At 49.1% G+C, this 20,390-nt stretch overlaps 4 pseudogenes; all 4 read right to left on the reverse strand.

Moving 5' to 3' along the window:
* Window positions 1-1,832: 1,832 nt before the first annotated feature.
* Window positions 1,833-1,951, reverse strand: LOC143931350 (5S ribosomal RNA; annotated as a pseudogene).
* Window positions 1,952-14,713: 12,762 nt separating this feature from the next.
* Window positions 14,714-14,832, reverse strand: LOC143931398 (5S ribosomal RNA; annotated as a pseudogene).
* A 4,189-nt stretch (window positions 14,833-19,021) lies between these two features.
* On the reverse strand, window positions 19,022-19,140 carry LOC143931328 (5S ribosomal RNA; annotated as a pseudogene).
* A 160-nt stretch (window positions 19,141-19,300) lies between these two features.
* LOC143932044 (5S ribosomal RNA) lies at window positions 19,301-19,419 on the reverse strand (annotated as a pseudogene).
* Between the last annotated feature and the right edge of the window lie 971 nt (window positions 19,420-20,390).

Here is a 20,390-nt window from a genome sequence, read left to right on the forward strand (position 1 = left end):
TGTACAACCTATTGAGTAGTCAGGAGGAGGAGTCGACCCCCACCATTTATCCACAAATGGGAGAGGGACTTAGGCATCACATTTACCCCACAACAGATAGGGAAGATCCTGACCTTAGTACATAAAGCTTCCATCGCAAACCAATATCAAGAATCAGGATACAAGATAGTCTCACGCTGGTATGGAGTCCCATACCTTCTGAATAAAATGGATAGATCGATCCCGGATGTTTGTTGGAGGTGAAATTCAGATACGGGGATCATGGGACACCTTTTCTGGGCATGCCCGGCCTTGAGGAACTTTTGGGTTCCCAGCAGCGTGCCTTCTACACTTGACCTAACAGCCTGTTCGAAAATACAAAAAATTCCTCACGATGCAACTCCTGAATGCCGCCCGGGCCTGCATTCCCACACTGTGGAGGCAGCCTCAGCCCCCATCCAAGGTGCTGTGGTATTCCAAAGTCAATCATATTCTCCGGATGGAAGAATTGACCGCCACCCTTCACAACACTGAAGAGGCATTTAGTGTTACATGGAGGCCCTGCAGGTATTTTACTGGTACTCGAGACTACGTTCGGGAGGTGAGCAGTGCCTCTGTCCCAGAAAACGACTGAACATCTAATGTTTACCTATGTAGGCCATGTCTGCCCTGGGTGGCATTCCCCCCTCCCTTTTTGTCTTTATTTTTCTTTTTTTTCCCGCCGCTATCCCCCTACCTCCTCTCTCTCCGTCTTTGCACTCTCTTCTTCCCCCGTCCTCCCTTTTGACTATGCCTTGTCTCCTTACTAGCCTTCGGGACCCAGAAGAACCCCAGGGTTCTGGACATGACCGGCGCATATTTTACTCTGGTTCACGTAGGTCATGATAAGCTGGCTCGCTGTGGTCCCAGTTGTTCTCCATGATTACATTTGTCTGAACGGAGCTGCACTACTCCGTTACTCAGTACTTCTGTACTACATGTCGGAGGTGGGGTTTCTCTCTTTTCTGCATGAAACTGTAGGACTCCCCTCTGAGAACCCAGAGTTATTTGGCTGCCTATTTTTTGTTACAATGTAATTGTGACCCTGGGTCATGCTGTATGGTTGACTGTTATATTTATGTTGTTCTACTTAATAAAAGAATAATAAAAAAAAAAAATAAGTCAATGCCAACAACTTAAAACTAAAGCCTATGGCATCGAGAAATCCCTGGCGGTCTCCCATCCAGGTACTAACCAGGTCCCAACCCTGCTTAGCCTCTGAGATCAAATGCACGCTCAACCCTCTTGACAAACGCCAAGATGGTCATCTTGGGAAACAGACAAAAAAAACAAGTCAACGCCAACAACATAAAAAGAAGCCTGCGGCATTTGGAAAACCCAGGCGGTCTCCCATCCAGGTACAAACCAGGTCCAACCCTGCTTAGTCTCTGAGACCAAACGAGATTGGGCGCTTTCAGGGTGTTGCACCCATAGGCAATTTCTTTGTGCACTCTCAACCCTCTTGACAAATGCCAAGATGGTCACCTTGGGAAACAAGGGAAAAAAAACAGGTCAAAGCCAACAACATAAAAAGAATCCTACGGCATCCGGTATTCCCAGGCGATCTCCCAATCAAGACACTAACCAGGCCAGATCCTTCTATGTCACCTGGTCTTCCCAGGCAGTCTCCCATCCAGGTACTAACCAGGCCTGATGCTGCTAAGCCTCTGAAATCAGACGAGATCGGGTGCTTTCAGGGTGATGTGGCCGTAAGCGTTCTCTTCAAGACACGCCCAACCCTCTTGACAAACGCCAAGATGGTCGCCTTGAGAAACAAGCGAAATAAACAGTTCAAAGCCAACAACATAAAAAGAAGCCTATGGCACCTGGTATTTCCAGGCGGTCTCCCATCCAGGTACTAACCAGGCCCGACACTGTTTAGCCTCTGAGATCAGATGAGATTGGGCGCTTTCAGGGTGATGGGGCCGTAGGTGATCTCTTTGGGCACTCTCAACCCTCTTGTTAAACGCCAAGATGGTCACCTTGGTAAACAAGCGAAAATAAACAGGTAAACGCCAACAACATAAAAAGAAGCCTACGGCACCTGGTATTCACAGATGGTCTCCCATACAGGTATTAACCAGGCCGTACACTGCTAGGCCTCCGAGATCAGATGAGATTGTGCGCTTTCAGGGTGATGTGGCCATAGGTGTTCTATTTAGACACTCTCAACCCTATTGACAAATACCAAGATGGTTATCTTGGCAAACAAGTGAAAAAAAACAGGTCAACACCAACAACATAGTCCCTGGCGGTCTCCCATCTGACCAGGACCCTGCTTAGCCTCTGAGATCAGGTGCTTTCAGGGTGATGTGACCTCAGGCGAATGCTTTGGGACATACTCAAAACTCTTGACTGATGCTAAAATGGTCACCTTGGGAAACAAGCGAAAGAAAAACAGGTCAAAGCCAACAATATAAAAAGATTCCTACGGCACCTTTAATTAGGTACTATCCAGGCCGGACCCTGCTTAGCCTCTGAGATCAGATGAGATCGGGCGCTTTCAGGGGGATGTGGCCGTAGGAGATTTCTTTGGGCTCTCTCAGCCCTCTTGACAAATGCCAAGATGACCACCTTGGGAAACAAGCGGAAAAACAAAACCATGTCAACGCCAACAACATAAAAAGAATCCTACGGCACCTGGTATTCCCAGTTGGTCTCCCATCCAGTTACTAATCAGGCCCGACAATTTTTAGCCTCTGAGATCAGACAAGATCAGGCACTTTCAAGGTGATGGGGCCATAGGCGATCTCTTCGGGCACTCTCAACCATCTTGACAAACGCCAACATGGTCATCTTGGGAAACAAGCGAAAAAAAACAAGTAATTGCCAACATTGGAGGCTAAGCAGGGTTGGGCAATCAGTTTCCTTGCCTGAAATAGGCATCTCAGAACTGCCATCTGGCTACTTCCCGGGTTTCCAACTCCTTCAACTAATCCCAGGAGACAATACTTCGCCTCCATCCTGGTGGAGGTTCCAAACACCCGATCAATGGTTCCTGTCACCTCTGTCCAGTAGCCGATCAACTTCGGGCATCTCCAAAACATGTGCATCATGTCTCCCCCCATGTTCCCGCACCGGGGGCAACTTGCGTCCGGCCGTTCGGCCAAACTGAAAAAGTTTACGAGGAGCATAATAGGTTCTATATAATAAGAACAGATGTGACATCCTCTGTGAGGAGAGCCACAATTCACCACAGGCAGGATTCCTGTGGCCAATTATAGCTCAGGGGGGTTTAGTACACACCCCACACTATATATGGCCGCCAGCGCGGCGGCCTTGTATAGTGTGTTGCGGTGGTCAGGGAAAAAGGACGATAGGCAGGGACAGTGTCTTTACTGCTTGGGAACCTAGCACTGTTACAGTGGGTGTTATGTGCCTCCTGCACAGTACACACCTGAAGCTACCCTTTATTACTGCTGTTCAATTTCTGCAATACATGCATCTGCAGTGCAGAAGTTAGAGTGGGTGTTGTGTACCTTCTGCACAGTATACACCTTATTGCTGGTGTTCTGTATCTGTAATACAGGAACCTAGCACTGTTACAGTGCTAGGGTGTACGCCCCTCGCCCCGCCCTCTGGCTCCCACCTACTCTTTGCCGACATTGCCTTCTGCAGCTTTCGGGGACCCTAGATGACTTATTTATTGAGCCTATTGGTACGAGACACTGCTTCCCTCCAGGGTGACTCTGGACCCCCCTGGAGGATTTACCCCTTACTGTTTGGGCAGTCCCAGCCTCCCTCTGGATGCTCTACACAGCCCCCAATGGCGATGCAGGAGAGACACTAATTGGCGGGCCCCAGGACTGCTGCTCGGGTGAAGTCTCCCGTTGGATGGAGGGATGGTGGCCCCAGCCCCTTGCCTGCCGGATTTTCCATGCACCGACCAGGGCTGCTCCTCTTTCATCTTGATGTGGTGACCATGGAGGGGAGGAGTTGAAATTTATGGGGTCTGGGTGTTTGCTGGTGGGAGTGCGCTAAAGGACTTGACATTTCCGCATGTTTGTCCCCTTTCCCCTGTTTCCCCCCTCCCTTCCCCCCTTCCCACCCTTCCCTTCCCTCCTTTTCCTCCCCCTTTCCCCCTTCCACTCCCCCTTTCCCTGCCCCTTTTCCCCCCGGGGCGTGGACGGTGGAGAGGGGGTAAGGAGAGGACAATCTGCCAAAGGGAAAAATGCATTTGTTCGGGGACTGCATGTACTTTAGGGGTATGGGACGGGGGGTGGTGGATCCCATTCTGTGATGCCTTTTCTGTTGTGATGGGCTCCCTCGTGCATGCCTACGTTTAGGGCGAGCCGAGGAGACCCCTCAGTGCTGACAGTTATATGCTCTACCTCTGTTTTGTTTATACTATTGTTTTTTGGTTCTATGTTGTTACTGATTGTCTTTTATTTGCATACCGGTATCAGACGTGACATTTACCACTGCCGGGACTGGGGGGACTAGGATTCGGGGGCTCCCTCTCCGACCTGTCTACCCACCAACCCAAGTAGGACAGCACTTTAAACCCAGTGTACATCTGGTAAGCGCTATAGCATAATTGTGCTGTTTTAGTATACCCTTCCTGTACTGTTGAGTGCGGACAACCACTCTACTAACCCCTCCTCTAAGACCAAGGGAGTCTCCATTCTGATCTCTAGCAGGCTCCCCTGGGTTCTCCAGGATTCTCTGGTGGACCCTGGGGGCCGATATCTTTTTCTTAGGGGCCACTTTGGAGAGCGCCTTTTTACATTTGCCACTGTGTACGCTCCCAGTGATCACCAAGACACGTTCCTCAGAACTACCCTGCACAGATTATGTGACTTTCGGGAGGGCCAGTTGATATTAGGTGGGGACTTTAATGTCCCCTTTCGCCATTGGTTGACACTTCTGCCTCTTGCTCCTCGCTCCTCATTTCCTCTAGAAAGCGGACTACTAAGTGTTTACTGAATGACCAATTAGTTGATGTCTGGCGTCTGCAACACTCTGGGGAAAGGGACTACTCTTTTTGCTCTTCCCCTCACAAATCATACTTGAGGATAGACTTCTTCTTGATTCCACATGACCAACTGCACTTGGTGAGCTCTTCCTCCATCGGCCATATTACTTGGTCCGACCACGCTCCTGTAGCCCTTACCTACACCCTCTCTAGGAACCCCTCACCTAGGTCTCTATTCTGGCACCTTAATGAGAGCCTCCTCCAGATACCAGAAGTTTTAGCAGATGTAACCAGGGAATTGGACCTTTATTTCCAAGAAAACTAAACGCAGGACTGTGACCCGGGGATAATTTGGGAGGCTCACAAGTCAGTACTCCGCAGGGTACTTACCAGGCACGGGGCGCGCATCAAACGAACACGGAAGGAACAGCTTGCTAATCTGTTTCGTGAACTTGCCTCTGTGGAAGCGAAACATAAACATTCCCCCTCATGGACCTTAGAGATTGAATTGGGGACACTCCGTACCCATATTGCTGACCTACTCCATTATAAAGCGAAAGCGGCACTCCAGTTTTGTCGTAAACTGATGTAGGAGTCAGGGGACAAATGCGGAAAAATCTTAGCCAGGTCGGTAAAGGAGTTGAAATCTGGCTCTTACATACCACAGTTGATAGATGAGAATGGCCAGAGGGCCTCTACCCCAACCCAAATAGCCGAAGTCTTTGAAAAATGTTACTCTGATCTCTACAACCTGCCCGATTCAGGGTCTGGACAGGACAATATAGACAGATATGTAACCGGTTCTGGTCTACCAACCCTCTCATCAGAATCACGGGAGTACTTGGAGGACCCGATCACACTGGAAGAAGTCCAGACAGCCGTGGGACCTCCGAAGGTGGGTAAGGCTCCGGGCCCTGACGGATATACCGCACAATACTTTAAGACCTTCCTCCCTATTCTCGGCCCGCGCTTGGTGAATTTATTTAATACTCTGAGCTCAAATGGGGATTTTCCTGAGGATACCCTTAGAGCCCACATCTCGTTGATACCTAAGGAGGGCAAAGACCCGGGCCTATGTGGGAGCTACAGAACCATTTTCCTCCTAAATTCGGTCCTAAAACTATTCTCTAAAATCCTCGCCACGTGATTGGCACATCACTTGCAGTCCCTTATACATATTGACCAGTTAGGTTTTATTTCCACCAGGGAAGATAGGGACAACACCATTAAGGTGCTTACCCTGATCCATAAAGCAAAGTCATCTGGGACCCCTTGTCTTTTCATGAGTACTGATGCCGAGAAGGCTTTTGATCGGGTCAAATGGACATTAATGTTCTCGGTCCTTCGCCATATAGGTCTGAGTGAACGGATGCTGGCATGGATAAGTAAGATATACTCACGCCCTTCAGCTCAAGTCAAAGCGAATGGGGTTCTCTCATCTCCCCTTGACATGGGGAATGGGACCAGACAGGGTTGCCCCCTGTCGCCCCTATTATTCGCACTGTCATTGGAACCCTTTCTCTCCACAATTCGACAAAACTCAGACATAACGGGACTCCAAATGGGTACTATTGAGTGCAAGATATCTGCCTACGCGGATGACATGCTGTTTTCGCTGACGAATCCCAGAGTTTCCTTGCCAAATCTCCTTCGGGAATTCCAGATATACGGGATACTTCTTGAAATCAAAGGCCATGGGGGTTGCAGTCCCCCCGCAAACGTTTATAGACTTGCAGTCCAATTTTCGATTTAAATGGACCCATACAGCCCTTAAGTACTTAGGTACTTACATTCCACCGGACATCGCGCGTACGTTTATGTTGAACTTCCCCCCACCCCTTGTCACTAAGATCTGCAGTTTGATTCACGGGTGGCATTCTGGCCTCCATTCCTGGTTCAGGAGATGCAATCTCATTAAAATGAACATACTCCCTAAATTTACTTATCTTTTCCAAGCTCTCCCGATCCAGATTCCAGTCCCGTTTTTTAAGCAAGCTCAATCCTTGCTCACTCAATTTAACTGGGCCCACAAAAATCCCAGACTTAAGCGGTCACAGCTGACATTGTCTAAACAACAGGGAGGGTTGGTTCTCCCTGACTTGCGACGCTACTACCTGGCCTCCCATCTGGGGCGTGTATTGGACTGGATTCGAAACAAACTTTCTAAGCTCACTCCCGAATTCCGCTAAGAAGCGCAATGTGGGGGGGGGGCGTGGCCTGGACAGCAATGGAGTAGGACGCTTGTGACCTGAGCTCCGCTCCTACCGCGATCTCCTGTAGTGATCCTGGGTGCCCACTGACTATTTTACCTACGATCTTACCAGTGTAATACCCGCTACTTTCTCGTGCATACATTGGGACGATGTCTCCGACGAAGAAGCAGTCTGCAGCGGCGGCATCTCTTGAAAAGTTCCAGCGGGACCATGAGGGCCAACATGGCGGACAGTCCACTCCGGCTGCAGAACCTGCTACCTCAGACACGGCGAAGGTGCTTGAGGCGATTTCTACCTGCCAGACCACACTGACAACTAAGCTTGAGGAGGTTAAGGTGGATGTCTCACTTATCCGACAGGACATGGCTAAACTGCGTGACAGAGTGAAGGAAACTGAAACCCGGATCAGTCAGGCCGAAGATGTCCTGTTCCCTCTGCAGCATGCCCAGGAGGATGTGCAAAAGCAGCTCCAGCAGCTGGCCCAGAAACAGGACGACCTTGAGAATAGGGCCCGCAGATCTAACCTCCGCTTTATCGGCCTGCCGGAGGGCTCCGAGGGGGCTGACCCGGCGACATTTTTGGAATCTCTCCTGATTAAAGCCTACGGTAGGGAGGCGTTTTCTACCTCATTTATTATTGAAAGGGCCCACAGAATGCCTGCCCGCCCGCCGCCGGAGGGGGCACCTCCTCGCACGTGCATTGCTAAGCTGCTAAATTACCGGGATAGGGATGCCATCCTTCGCCTTACTCGTGAAAAAGGCAACATCCCGTTTCAGAACGGACATATCTCAGTGTTTCCCAACTTCTCTGCAGAAGTTCAAAAACGTTGTTCCCGATTCGTGGAAGTCAAGAGGCGCCTCAGGGCACATCACCTCAAGTACGCCATGTTGTACCCAGCCAGACTCCGCGTAGTGGGGGAAGATAGGGAATACTTTTTTGAAGATCCTGAGATGGCAGTTTCCTGGTTGGAACAGAGAGACGCGGCTCGAAATCGGCCACCTCGAGACTAAAATCATTGGAAGATTTGTGAGTACTCTATCTGCTCCCCCCTTTCTATTTGCCCGTGTGCAAGCAGATCACTGTTGGACTGCCTATGCGTGGTTCATTATCCTCAGTCCCTGAATTGATGCTTCTGTTCCCCCTCTCTAACAGGGATGGCCGTTGCTCTTGTTGACTGAACATGTACTGCTGCCTATGGCCACGCTCTGCGGACATCCCCCTGGTTCGTTACACAATACCCCTTCCCCCTCCCTCTTAGTTTGGGGGACCCGCTTGGCGGGCTCTATTGGGCCCTTTCCCTGGGGGGGTGGGGGGGACGCGGGTCATCTGGACTTGCTGCATGGGACTGCAGAACTTTGACTTTCTCCTGATACATGCCCTTTACTGGACTGTTATGTCCCGCTGCTGAACTGGGCACCGCACCAATGGGAGTGGGGTGGGAAATGGACGCATGGTCCGGCTCCAGCCTACAAGCCGGGTTATGACGGGAGAAGACTTGGTCTTGTCACTGGGTCCAGTGGCTTATTGTTATTGACATTGCCTAGTGTTCTATGGTTTGTTTTGGGAAGGGAGCTCCAGCCAAGTTGGGGTGGCTGAGAGCAGGGAGGGTGGGGATGGGTTGTAGTTATTATGTTATAGTATGTTATGTTTTATGCTTAGTTTATAGCACAAGCTTTATTTGGTTATGGAACAGACAAATGTCTCTTTTTCATGTATACTCTGATGAATATGGGAATGGATACTGCTTTGACGGGTGGTTTGGATACTATTTTCCTCCTTGTGATATTGGCTGAGACCACGCCATGGGTACCCTGAAGTTGCTGACGTGGAATGTCAGGGGGATTCGGGATAAAATTAAGAGGGCGGCAGTGTTTGGGTGTCTCAAAACTTATAGAGCGGATATCACAGTCCTGGTGGAGACGCATGTAACTGGGAGATTGCAAATAGCTTTGCGTCGCCCGTGGATTGGATGGGCCTACCACGCCACCCATACGTCCTATTCTCGCGGGGTGTCTGTATTGGTATCTAAATGGCACAGTTTTCCTTGGTTTCTTTGCAGACAGACCCGCAGGGCAGATATATATTTATACACTGCTTATTGCACGGAGAACAGTACATTATTCTCGCCTATTATGTACCCCCGCCTTACGATCATAGACTAATTACAGAGGGATTATCTTTTATGGCTCAACACCCTAATGTCCCAGCAATTTGGCTGGGTGATTTTAATATGGTTTTGAATCCGGGGGTGGATAGAATGAGCTCTACTCGAGGGGATCATTTACCGGGAGATACTGGACTAGGTCGCACGTTTCAGGAATTCTCTCTTACAGATCTGTGGCGATTTAAATATCAGGCTAAACGTGTTTACTCCTGTTTCTCTGCAACTCACTCCACCATGTCAGGTATAGATTATATTGCTGTGTCCGCCCAGTTGTTACCCAGGCTAGTAGACACGGGCTATTATGCTAGATCATTGTCAGACCACGCTCCTTGCTGGGCAACTTTTTCCTTGACCCGACCTACTGGACCGAAACCATGGCGGCTTCACCCCTTCTGGTTAACCGCCTTGAGTGACAGCGAAGACTTAGGGGACGAATGGGGTTTTTTCTTTACTACTAATCAGGGGACGCCTCCGGTTGACTGTACCTGGGAGGCTTTTAAACTGCATGTACGCTCCCCTTTAACACACCGGATTAACCGGTTGAAGCGTACCTCCAAGACTTTGCTATCTAATGCCCTACGGGAGCTGGCCTCGGTGACCACTGACTTCACTACTGACCCCACACCTGCTAAGGCCCAGGTATTATGACACCACATAAGGCTAGTAGATCACCTCCACATTGAACAGGCTAAGCAAAAGTTGTTTTTTGTTAAGCAACGGGTGTTTGAACAAGGAGAGAGGGCGGGAAAGTTGCTGGCCTACTTGGCGCATCGGGACTCCAAGCCCCCGGTGGTGGTTTCGTTGACTGACAATGGGGGTGAGGAGGTGACTGATCCGCCAACAGTGGCCACCATGTTTCGTGCTTACTATGCTGCCCTTTATGAGTCGCAGGTACATAGGCCGAGGACTGAGACGGGGGCGTACCTCCGAGATATCTCTCTTCCCCACCTGTCTGAGGCTCAGGTTGAGTCTCTTGAGGCCCCGATATCGGCAGATGAGATTAGGCTAGCAGTGGCATCCCTTGCAACGGCTAAGGCCCCTGGACTGGATGGTATTCCCCTGGATTTCTATGCCCACTACTCTGAGACACTAGTGCCAGAATTGTTGAGATTATATACACACATATTTGACTCCGGGTCCCTACCTGATACTCTACGGCAGGCAGTTATTATAGTGATACCCAAGCCAGGAAAGGATCCCCACTGCCCGGATTCCTATCGCCCCATCTCGCTGCTCCAAGCAGATATTAAAATTTTGGCTAAAGTACTTGCCACTTGTCTGAGTGGAGTCATCCTATCACTTGTTCACCCGGATCAAACGGGATTTATGCCCGGGAAAAACACGGCCATTAATATCTGGTTATATATGAATATCCAGGCTGAGCATGACAAAGTATGCTCGAGGGTGGTGTTGTCACTGGATGCCGCTAAGGCGTTTGATTCCATTGAGTGGAATTATCTTTGGGAATGCTTGGGTAAATTTGGGTTTGGCCCCAATTTTGTTAAATGGATTACTCTCCTATACTATCGCCCAATGGCTAGAGTAGCAGTTAACGGATGGGTGTCGGACCCCTTTCAGCTAGGCCGTGGCACACGTCAGGGTTGTCTCCTATGTTATATGCTTTGGCGGCAGAACCGTTGGCTGCTGCACTTCGGGCACACCCGGCTGTAGTAGGCCTCCGACGCGGTTCTCTGGTGGAATCGGTAAGTATGTATGCGGATGATACTTTACTGTATTTAGAGGACTCGGGTCGGTCGTTGGAGGCTGCCCTGGGGGTCATAGAGGAGTTTGGTGGTCATTCCGTTCTGCGTATTAATTGGACCAAGTCGCAGGTTCTACCCATTGACTTGTTCTCCCCGGACCGGGATGCAGCTTCTCTCCCGCTCTCCAGGGTATCCTCCATTCAGTATTTGGGAGTGCAGGTTACGAGGGAACCTGGGGAGTATATTCATCTTAATCTTGAACCACTGCTTCTGTATGTGCGGGAGAAGACTAAGGCATGGTCCCGTCTCCCCATTGGGGTTATGGGACGGATCAATATTACTAAAATGATCCTCCTGCCGAAACTCCTTTATGTACTTTGGCATTCCCCTGTCATGGTCCCCGTGGCGTTCTTTAAAACATTAGACGGTGTCTTAAACACCTTTATCTGGGGCCCATCTAGACATAAGTTGGCATGGAACACACTTAAAAACCCGACCTCTATGGGGGGACTGGCTCTCCCTGATTTCCACACATACTACATAGCAGCCCAGATTTCCCATTTTTATCACCTCCATAGAGCGGATAGTCACAGATATCAGGCCTTGGTGGGCGGGAGGGCTGAATCCCTTGTTGATACTCCCGTTCAGATGATTTTTCGGGGTGGTGGGGTTAGGGATGCCCGGTCCCAGATCCTGCCACACCACCGGAGTATTTGGAAACTAGCCCTTAGATTACTGGGAGCTGACTATTACCACTCACATACACCGCTATGGCGCAACCCCCTGCTTCGTGAGTTGTCTGGCTTACCAGATGTAGACTTGTGGGCTTCTAGAGGGATACTTTTTCTGTATCAGGTGGTGACTCCTATGGGCGTAAGGGATTTTCCCTCCCTACAAGTGGAATTTAACATACCCCCTCATATGCACTTTCGCTACTTGCAATTGCGACACGCGCTTTGTGCGCAATTTGCTCAGGACTTCCCGAATGTACAGTCGCTGGCTTTGACAGATGTAATTATGGGAGACGAACCGGCTAAATTGATCTCGACTCTATACGGCCTACTCCGGGCCCGCTTGGTGGCGCAAACCACTGAACGGGCCAGGTTGAGATGGGAAGAGGACATAGGTCCCTTTGATGGGGAGGAATGGGAGGATGCCCTTGAGAACGTTCAACAGGCTTCGCTTAGCCTACCTGACCGACTAACGCAGTACTATGTGATACACAGGTCCTATCTCACCCCTATCCGGATAGCTAAGTATCATCCTGACTATAACTCGAAGTGTCCCCGTTGCTCTTGTATGACTGGTACTTTCTACCATCTTCTCTGGCAATGCCCATTGGTCCAGGAGTATTGGGGGCAGATTGTCAGGTTTCTACATGACCACATGGGTTCACCCCTTCAACTTGACCCTAAGAGTTGCCTACTTAGTATATTTCCTGATACCTCTGTTGATCAATACTTGGCTACATTTTTGCACTCTACGCTGTTTACCGCACGAAAGCTTGTGGCTAAATACTGGATGCGTCCAACCATGCCTACTATGCGGGAATGGGTAATGGGCATTAATAGTAAGCTACCCTTGATTAAACTGGTGTATAGAAATCGTGGGTGTCCAGCCAAATACCACAAAATATGGGATAAGTGGGTGGAAAATCTGCATACGTGTGTGGAGTGAGCTATATTGGAGTCTATACTATCATTGTCAGGAATTTTCCTTAATGTAAGATGTATTACTGTCCTTCACCTATGAAGAGGCTAATGTTTGTACCTACTGTAATATCTTGTTATAACTGAGTTGTTCAATAAACTTGTGCTGTTAAAAAAAAAAAAAAAGAAGCGCCATGTGGTACTATAAGTATTTACCCACAGAATTTATGTCACATCCCACTATAGGGGCTTAGTTGAAAGTCAGTCACCTGATCGCTACCCAAAACACACTCACGTCTTTGACTTCCCCCCTATTCCCTATACGTGGCCATCCAACCTTTGAACTGGGGACCCACTTAGAAATTCCAACCTAGACAATGCGTCTAAATTCGTCATTGATGGAAAATGGCCTTCTTTCTCAACCCTAACAGATCCGACAGGGCTTTTACAACTGCCTTTTTGGAGAGCGGCGCAACGACATCATTTTCTCCATTCCATCCCCAATCCTCAAACGTTTGCCCGCCCTCAGACGGAGTTTGAGACTCTATGCAGGAGCGAAGGCCCTTTGGCCCACATTCTCTCTCAAACAGATTACCCACACTTAACCTGTCTGTCCAACTGGGAAAAAGACCTTAATTGCTCATTTTCCCCAGCACAGAGACAACACATTATCACTTTGCCTCTCAAAATGTCGCTGTGCACGAAGATACAGGAGACGAATTTTAAACTTCTCACCAGGTGGTATTTGACACCATCAAAGCTGCAGAAATGTTTCCCCTCTTCCTCGAACATATGCTGGAGGTGTGGAGAAGAAGAGGGCACGTTGCTGCACATTTTTTGGTCCTGCCCCAGCTTGGTGGACTTCTGGACAGAGATCCGATGCATAACACAAAAATTCACAGACTTCTCCATCCAGGAAGAGGCTGCATTCTTTCTCTTGCACCATTCACAGATTCCCATTAAGAAGTACAAAAAAAATCAATTTTACGGCATGTGATAAATGCGGCGAAATCCTGCATCCCTCTCTATTGGAAAAAATGTTCCCCCCCTTTCATTACTCACTGGCTTAGGAAAATAGAGGACATTAAAAAAAATGGAGGACTTGATCCTCACATCACAAGGTAAACAAGAATTTTTTAAACAAACCTGGGACATCTGGAATACCTTTATATTCTCGCTGGAAGGATGTCGCCTGCTGTCGCCTTAGTGCTCTGAGCTTTCCTTGACTGGCCCCTTGGACAGTGGCTGCCATCGTGTCTCGTCCCGTCTTCTCCTTTTCTGATCTTTCAACCCTTCTCTTTTCTGCCTTCCTCCCCTATCTCTCACCCCCTCCACCCCCTCTCTCTTTTGGAAAAACTGGAAAATTGGGAATGACGGCCCCACACCCCCCTCTGGATGGATTATGCCGGAGGGACCTGGGGTTTGTGTGACCCTGGATCTTGGTACAGTACTTTATCTGTGCCTCGAATCATTGTGATTGATGGAAGGCAGACTCACAGTTGCGAATATACCTGTATCAAGTATTTTTCAGCTGCTTTTTGCTCTGTATTTCTCTGTTGCGTTATGTACTCGGGGGACGGTCTTCCCCTATTTGGAGAAAAAATTATATTTGAAAAAAAAAAGAAGCCTACGACACCTGGTATTCCCAGGCGGTCTCCCATCCAGGCATTAACCAGGCCCTGCTTAGCCTCCAAGATCAGACGAGATGGAACAGATTCAGGGTGATGTGGCCGTAGCCAATATCTTCAGGCACTCTCAACTCTCTTGACAAACACCAAGATGGTCACCTTGGAAACAAGCGGAAAAAAATAGGTCAACGGCAACAACATAAAAAGAAGCCTATGGCATCTGGAAATCCCAGGCGGTCTCCCATCCAGGTACTAAACTGGTCCCAACCCTGCTTAGCCTCTGAGATCAGATGAGATTGGAGTCTTTCAGGGTGGTGTGGCCGTAGGAGATTTCTTCAGGCACTCTCAACCTTGACTAAAGCCAATATGGTCACCTTAGGAAACAAACAAAAAAATCAAGTCAACGCCAACAACATGAGAAGAAGTCTACAGCACCTAGTATTCCCAGGTGGTCTCCCATCCAGGTATTAACAAGGCCCGACCCTGTTTAGTCTCTGAGATCAGACGAGATCTGGTGCTTTCAGGGTTATGTGGCCATAGGCGAGCTCTTCAGGCACTCTCAACCCTCTTGACAAACACCAAGATGGTCACCTTGGTAAACAAACAAAAAAAAAAACAAGTCAACGCCAACAACATAAAAAGAAGCCTTCAGCACCTAGTATTGACAGGTGCTCTCCAGGTGGTCTCCAATCCAGGTACTAGCAAGGCCCGACCCTGTTTAGCCTCTGAGATCAGAGGAGATCGGGCGCTTTCAGGCTTATGTGCCCATAGGCAATCTCTTTGGGCACTCTCAACCCTCTTGACAAATGCCAAGATAGTCACCTTGGGAAACAAGCGGAAAAAAAACAGGTCAATGTCAACAACATAAAAAGAAGACTACGGCACCTGGTATTCCAAAGCCATCTCCCATCCAGGGACTAACTAGGCCCAACCCTTCTTAGCCTCAGAGATGAGAAGAGATAGGGCTCTTTCAGGGTGATGCTGCTGTAAGCGAACACTTTGGGCACTCTCAACCCTCTTGACAAATGCCAAGATGGTCACCTTGGGAAACAAGCGAAAAAAAAAAACGAATCAACGCCAACAACATAAAAAGAAGCCTACAATAACTGGTATTCCCAGGTGGCCTCCCATCCAGGTACTAACCAGGCCTGACTCTTCTTAGCCTCCAAGATCAGACGAGATTGGGTGCTTTCAGAGTGCTCGGACTCTTTCCCCATCACTAATGGGATGAGGCAAGGGTGCCCTCTGTCTCCCCTAATTTTTATTCTGACACTGGAACCACTTATGTGTCACGTTCGGAATGACCCGAATATTACTGGCATATCCAAACCCTCGGCACACCACAAAATTGCGGCGTACGCTGACGATCTAATTTTTTTCGTCTCCAATCCACACATTTCGCTTCCCAATATACTCGCGGCTCTCCGGCGATACGGCAGCCTATCAAACTATAAAATCATTTGCACCATCGGCTGTATTGAATATATCGGTCCCGGATGGTGAGGCCAAGAGGCTACGCTCCGCTTTTCCATTCTACTGAGCTGAAAAATCTATATGGTACCTGGGCGTTGACATCGCAGCGGATTTGGCGCAATTGTACCTGCTTATTTTTGTCCCTCTCCTGAATAGACTGAAATCTGATTTGGGAAACTGGCATGCTTTAACACTGACCTGGTTCGGGCGCTGTAATGCATTCAAAATGACGGCCCTCCCGCGGATCTTATACTTGTTCCAGACATTACCGATCCGGTTACACCCAATTTTTTTCAGACAACTGCAGCTGCTGCTCCGGGACTTTATTTGGGCGCGCAAGCCGCCCAGAGCCCGTTTGCAATTGCTTGCCAGACCAAAGGACAAGGGGGGTCTGGGTCTCCCAGATCTGAGACAATACTACAGAGCGACTCTGCTAGCGAGAGTCGTTGATTGGCATTGTAATGGCCCACACAAGCAGTGGGTGGAGATGGAGATTGAGGATGGATCCATTCCCCTATTGACCTCCCCGTGGCTCCTGTCCTCCCTACCAAAAGACCTCAGAGATCACCCCGTAGTGGGAGCTACGTTGGCTGTTGTGCGGAGGTTGTTCCGCTGCACACACATTGCTCCCCTGCCGTCACCAATGACTCCGGTTATAGGTAATCCAGACTTCCCACCGGGATTTACCAACAAGAAACTGCGACAGTTGACAGTGGTGGGGAAACAGCGTCTGGGAGACGTGTCTGACCCTCCGCTTGACTTGTTTAATACTTATCAACTTCGTCACTTTCTTCTGGCCATACAAAGGGCCCCCTACACTCCTAGAGACCTGACGCCCTATGAATCCATCTGTCACAAAAAGGAACCTGTGCGACACATCCTCTCCCTCCTGTACAACCTATTAAGTAGTCAGGAGGAGGAGTCAACCCCACCATTTATCCACAAATGGGAGAGGGACTTTGGCATCACATTTACCCCACAACAGATAGGGAAGATCCTGACATTAGTACAAAAAGCTTCCATCGCAAACCAATATCAAGAATCAGGATACAAGATAGTCTCACGCTGGTATAGAGTCCCATACCTTCTGAATAAAATGAATAGATCGATTCTGGATGTTTGTTGGAGGTGCAATTCAGATACGGTGACCATGGGACACATTTTCTGGGCATGCCCGGCCTTGAGGAACTTTTGGGTGGAGGTGACCGGGACGATAAAAACTCTCAGAAATTTAGATATCACAGACAACCCAGCAGCGTGCCTTCTACACTTGACCGAACAGCCTGTTCGAAAATACAAAAAAACCCTCACGATGCAACTCCTGAACGCCGCCCGGGCCTGCTTTCCCACACTGTGGAGGCAGCCTCAGCCCCCATCCAAGGTGCTGTGGTATTCCAAAGTCAATCATATTCTCCGGATGGAAGAATTGACCGCCACCCTTCACAACACTGAAGAGGAATTTAGTGTTACATGGAGGCCCTGGAGGTATTTTACTGGTACTTGAGACTACATTCGGGAGGTGAGCAGCGCCCCTGTCCCAGAAAATGACCGAACATCTAACGTTTACCTACGTAGGCCATGTCTACCCTGGGTGGCATCCCCCCCCCCCCTCCCTTTTTGTCTTTATTTTTCTTTTTTTCCCTGCCGCCACCTGGATACGACTGGCTCATATTTTACTCTGGTTCACATAGGTCATGATAAGCTGGCTCGGTGTGGTCCCAGTTGTTCTCCATGATTACATTTGTCCGAACGGAGCTGCATTAGTTATACTGTACTACATGTCTGAGGTGGGGTTTCTCTCTTTTCTCCCCTCTGAGAACCCAGAGTTATTTGGCTGCCTATTTTTTGTTACCATGTAATTGTGACCCTGGGTCATGCTGTATGGTTGACTGTTATATTCATGTTGTTCTACTTATACTTAATAAAAGAATAAAATAAAAATAAGTCAATGCCAACAACTTAAAAAAAAAGCCTATGGCATCGAGAAATCCCAGGCGGTCTCCCATCCAGGTACTAACCAGGTCCCAACCCTGCTTAGCCTCTGAGATCAAATGAGATTTGGCTCTTTCAGGGTGATGCAGCCATAGTAGATTTTTTCAGGCACGCTCAACCCTCTTGACAAACGCCAAGATGGTCACCTTGGGAAACAAACAAAAAAAACAAGTCAACGCCAACAACATAAAAAGAAGCCTACCGCACCTAGTATTTCCAGGCGGTCTCCCATCCAGGTATTAACAAGGCGCGACCCTTTCTACCCTCTGAGATCAGCAGAGATTGGACGCTTTCAGGGTGATTTGCCCATAGGCAATCTCTTTGGGCACTCTCATCCCTCTTGAAAAATGCTAAGATAATAACCCTGGGAAACAAGCGAAAAAAAACAGGTCAACGCCAACAACATAAAAAGAAGAATACGGCACCTGGTATTCCAAGGCCTAACTAGGCCCAACCCTTCTTAGCCTCTGAGATCAGAAGAGATAGGGTGCTTTCAGGGTGATGCGGCTGTAAGCGATCTCTTTAGGCACTCTCAACCCTCTTGACAAATGCCAAGATGATCACTTTGGGAAACAAGCGAAAAAAACAGGTCAACACCAACAACATAAAAAGAAGCCTGTGGCATCTGGAAAACCCAGGCGGTCTCCCATCCAGGTACAAACCAGGCCCAACCCTGCTTTGCCTCTGAGACCAAACGAGATTGGGCGCTTTCAGGGTGTTGTGCTCCTAGGCAATTTCTTTGTGCACTCTCATCCCTCTTGAAAAATGCCAAGATAGTCACCCTGGGAAACAAGCGAAAAAAAACAGGTCAACGCCAACAACATAAAAAGAAGAATACGGCACCTGGTATTCCAAGGCCGTCTCCCATTCAAGTACTAACTAGGCCCAACCCTTCTTAGCCTCTGAGATCAGAAGAGATAGGGTGCTTTCAGGGTGATGCGGCTGTAAGCGATCTCTTTAGGCACTCTCAACCCTCTTGACAAATGCCAAGATGATCACTTTGGGAAACAAGCGAAAAAAACAGGTCAACACCAACAACATAAAAAGAAGCCTGCGACATCTGGAAAACCCAGGCGGTCTCCCATCCAGGTACAAACCAGGCCCAACCCTGCTTAGCCTCTGAGACCAAAAGAGATTGGGCGCTTTCAGGGTGTTGTGCCCGTAGGCAATTTCTTTGTGCACTGTCAACCCTCTTGACACATGCCAAGATGGTCACCTTGGGAAACAAGGGAAAAAAAACAGGTCAACCCCGACAACATAATGAGAAGCCTACGGCACCTGGTATTCCCAAGCTGTCTCCCATCCAGGTACTAACCAGGCCCATCGCTACTTAGCCTCCGAGATCAGATGAGATTGGGCTCTTTCAGGGTGATTTGGCTGTAGGCACTCTCTTTGGGCACTCTGAAGCCTCTTGACAAAGGCCAAGATGGTCACCTTGGGAAACAAGCTAAAAAATACAGGTCAAAGCCAACAACATAAAAAGAAGCCTACGGCATCCAGTATTCCCAGGCGATCTCCCAATCAAGACACTAACCAGACCAGATCCTTCTATGGCACCTGGTCTTCCCAGGCAGTCTCCCATCCAGGTACTAACCAGGCCTGACGCTGCTTAGCCTCTGAAATCAGACGAGATCGGGTGCTTTCAGGTTGATGTGGCCATAAGCGTTCTCTTCAAGACACGCCCAACCCTCTTGACAAACGCCAAACGCCTTGAGAAACAAGCAAAAAAAACAGGTCAAAGCCAACAACATAAAAAGAAGCCTATGGGCTTACAGCGGACCTTAAAAGATGGGACCCACTAGCTCTGTCATGGTTCGGACACTGTAATGTGTTGAAGATGAACGCGATGCCACGACTTCTGTATCTACTACAAGCCTTACCTATCAAAATACCCCAGACTTTCTTTCATGCGGTTCGCTCAATCTTTATCAAGTTCCTCTGGCGCGGAAAACATATGCGTATTGGTAGGGCAATGCTATTGCGACCGAAATTGCGGGGAGGTATTGGCTTCCTGGACCCTGCTCTATATTACACAGCGACGCACATGACACCGGTGGTTGACTGGTGCCGGTGTTCTGCCATATACTGTCCGGCCATGATATAGTGTCCACGCAGTACGGAGCAGACGAGGTTTCGGAAAATCTCTGAAGCTGAACGGCGCCTGCGCGGTGAGTGGAGGTGGTAGCTCCACCATCCAAGCGGACATAGGGTTGTGAATATCAGAGGGCACCTCGCAGGCGAGCTTCGCTCGCCACGCTTCGGGCTTGGCCTCGCTGCGCTCGGCTCTTTTATATTCTTACTCTATGTCCACTTGGATAGTGGGGATAGAACCTGGATTCAGTGTGCAGGCGCCGTTCATGCTCGGCAATTTTCGGAATCGGTGTTGCTGTGTACTGCGCATGCGCAGTACACAGCAGACACTATCCGATGGGGGACCATATGTGATAAGACACCGGCATGGGGAACTGAAGCTATGGGTCAAGCTAGAGCAGGAGATGGCGCGGGTTCCACTGGCTGGTCTGCCTTGGGCAGGGAGGCCATTGGAGCCCTGTGTGACTACTCACCCGTTAATTGGCCCCTCGCTCGCCGAGATGGATAGTTTTTTTCACCTTTCCCACCTGACTAACTTCCCTTC

Source organism: Lithobates pipiens, unplaced genomic scaffold (genome assembly GCF_037356315.1).
Source record: "Lithobates pipiens isolate NorthernLeopardFrog02 unplaced genomic scaffold, aLitPip1_a1.2 Scaffold_25, whole genome shotgun sequence".
Taxonomy (NCBI): domain Eukaryota; kingdom Metazoa; phylum Chordata; class Amphibia; order Anura; family Ranidae; genus Lithobates; species Lithobates pipiens.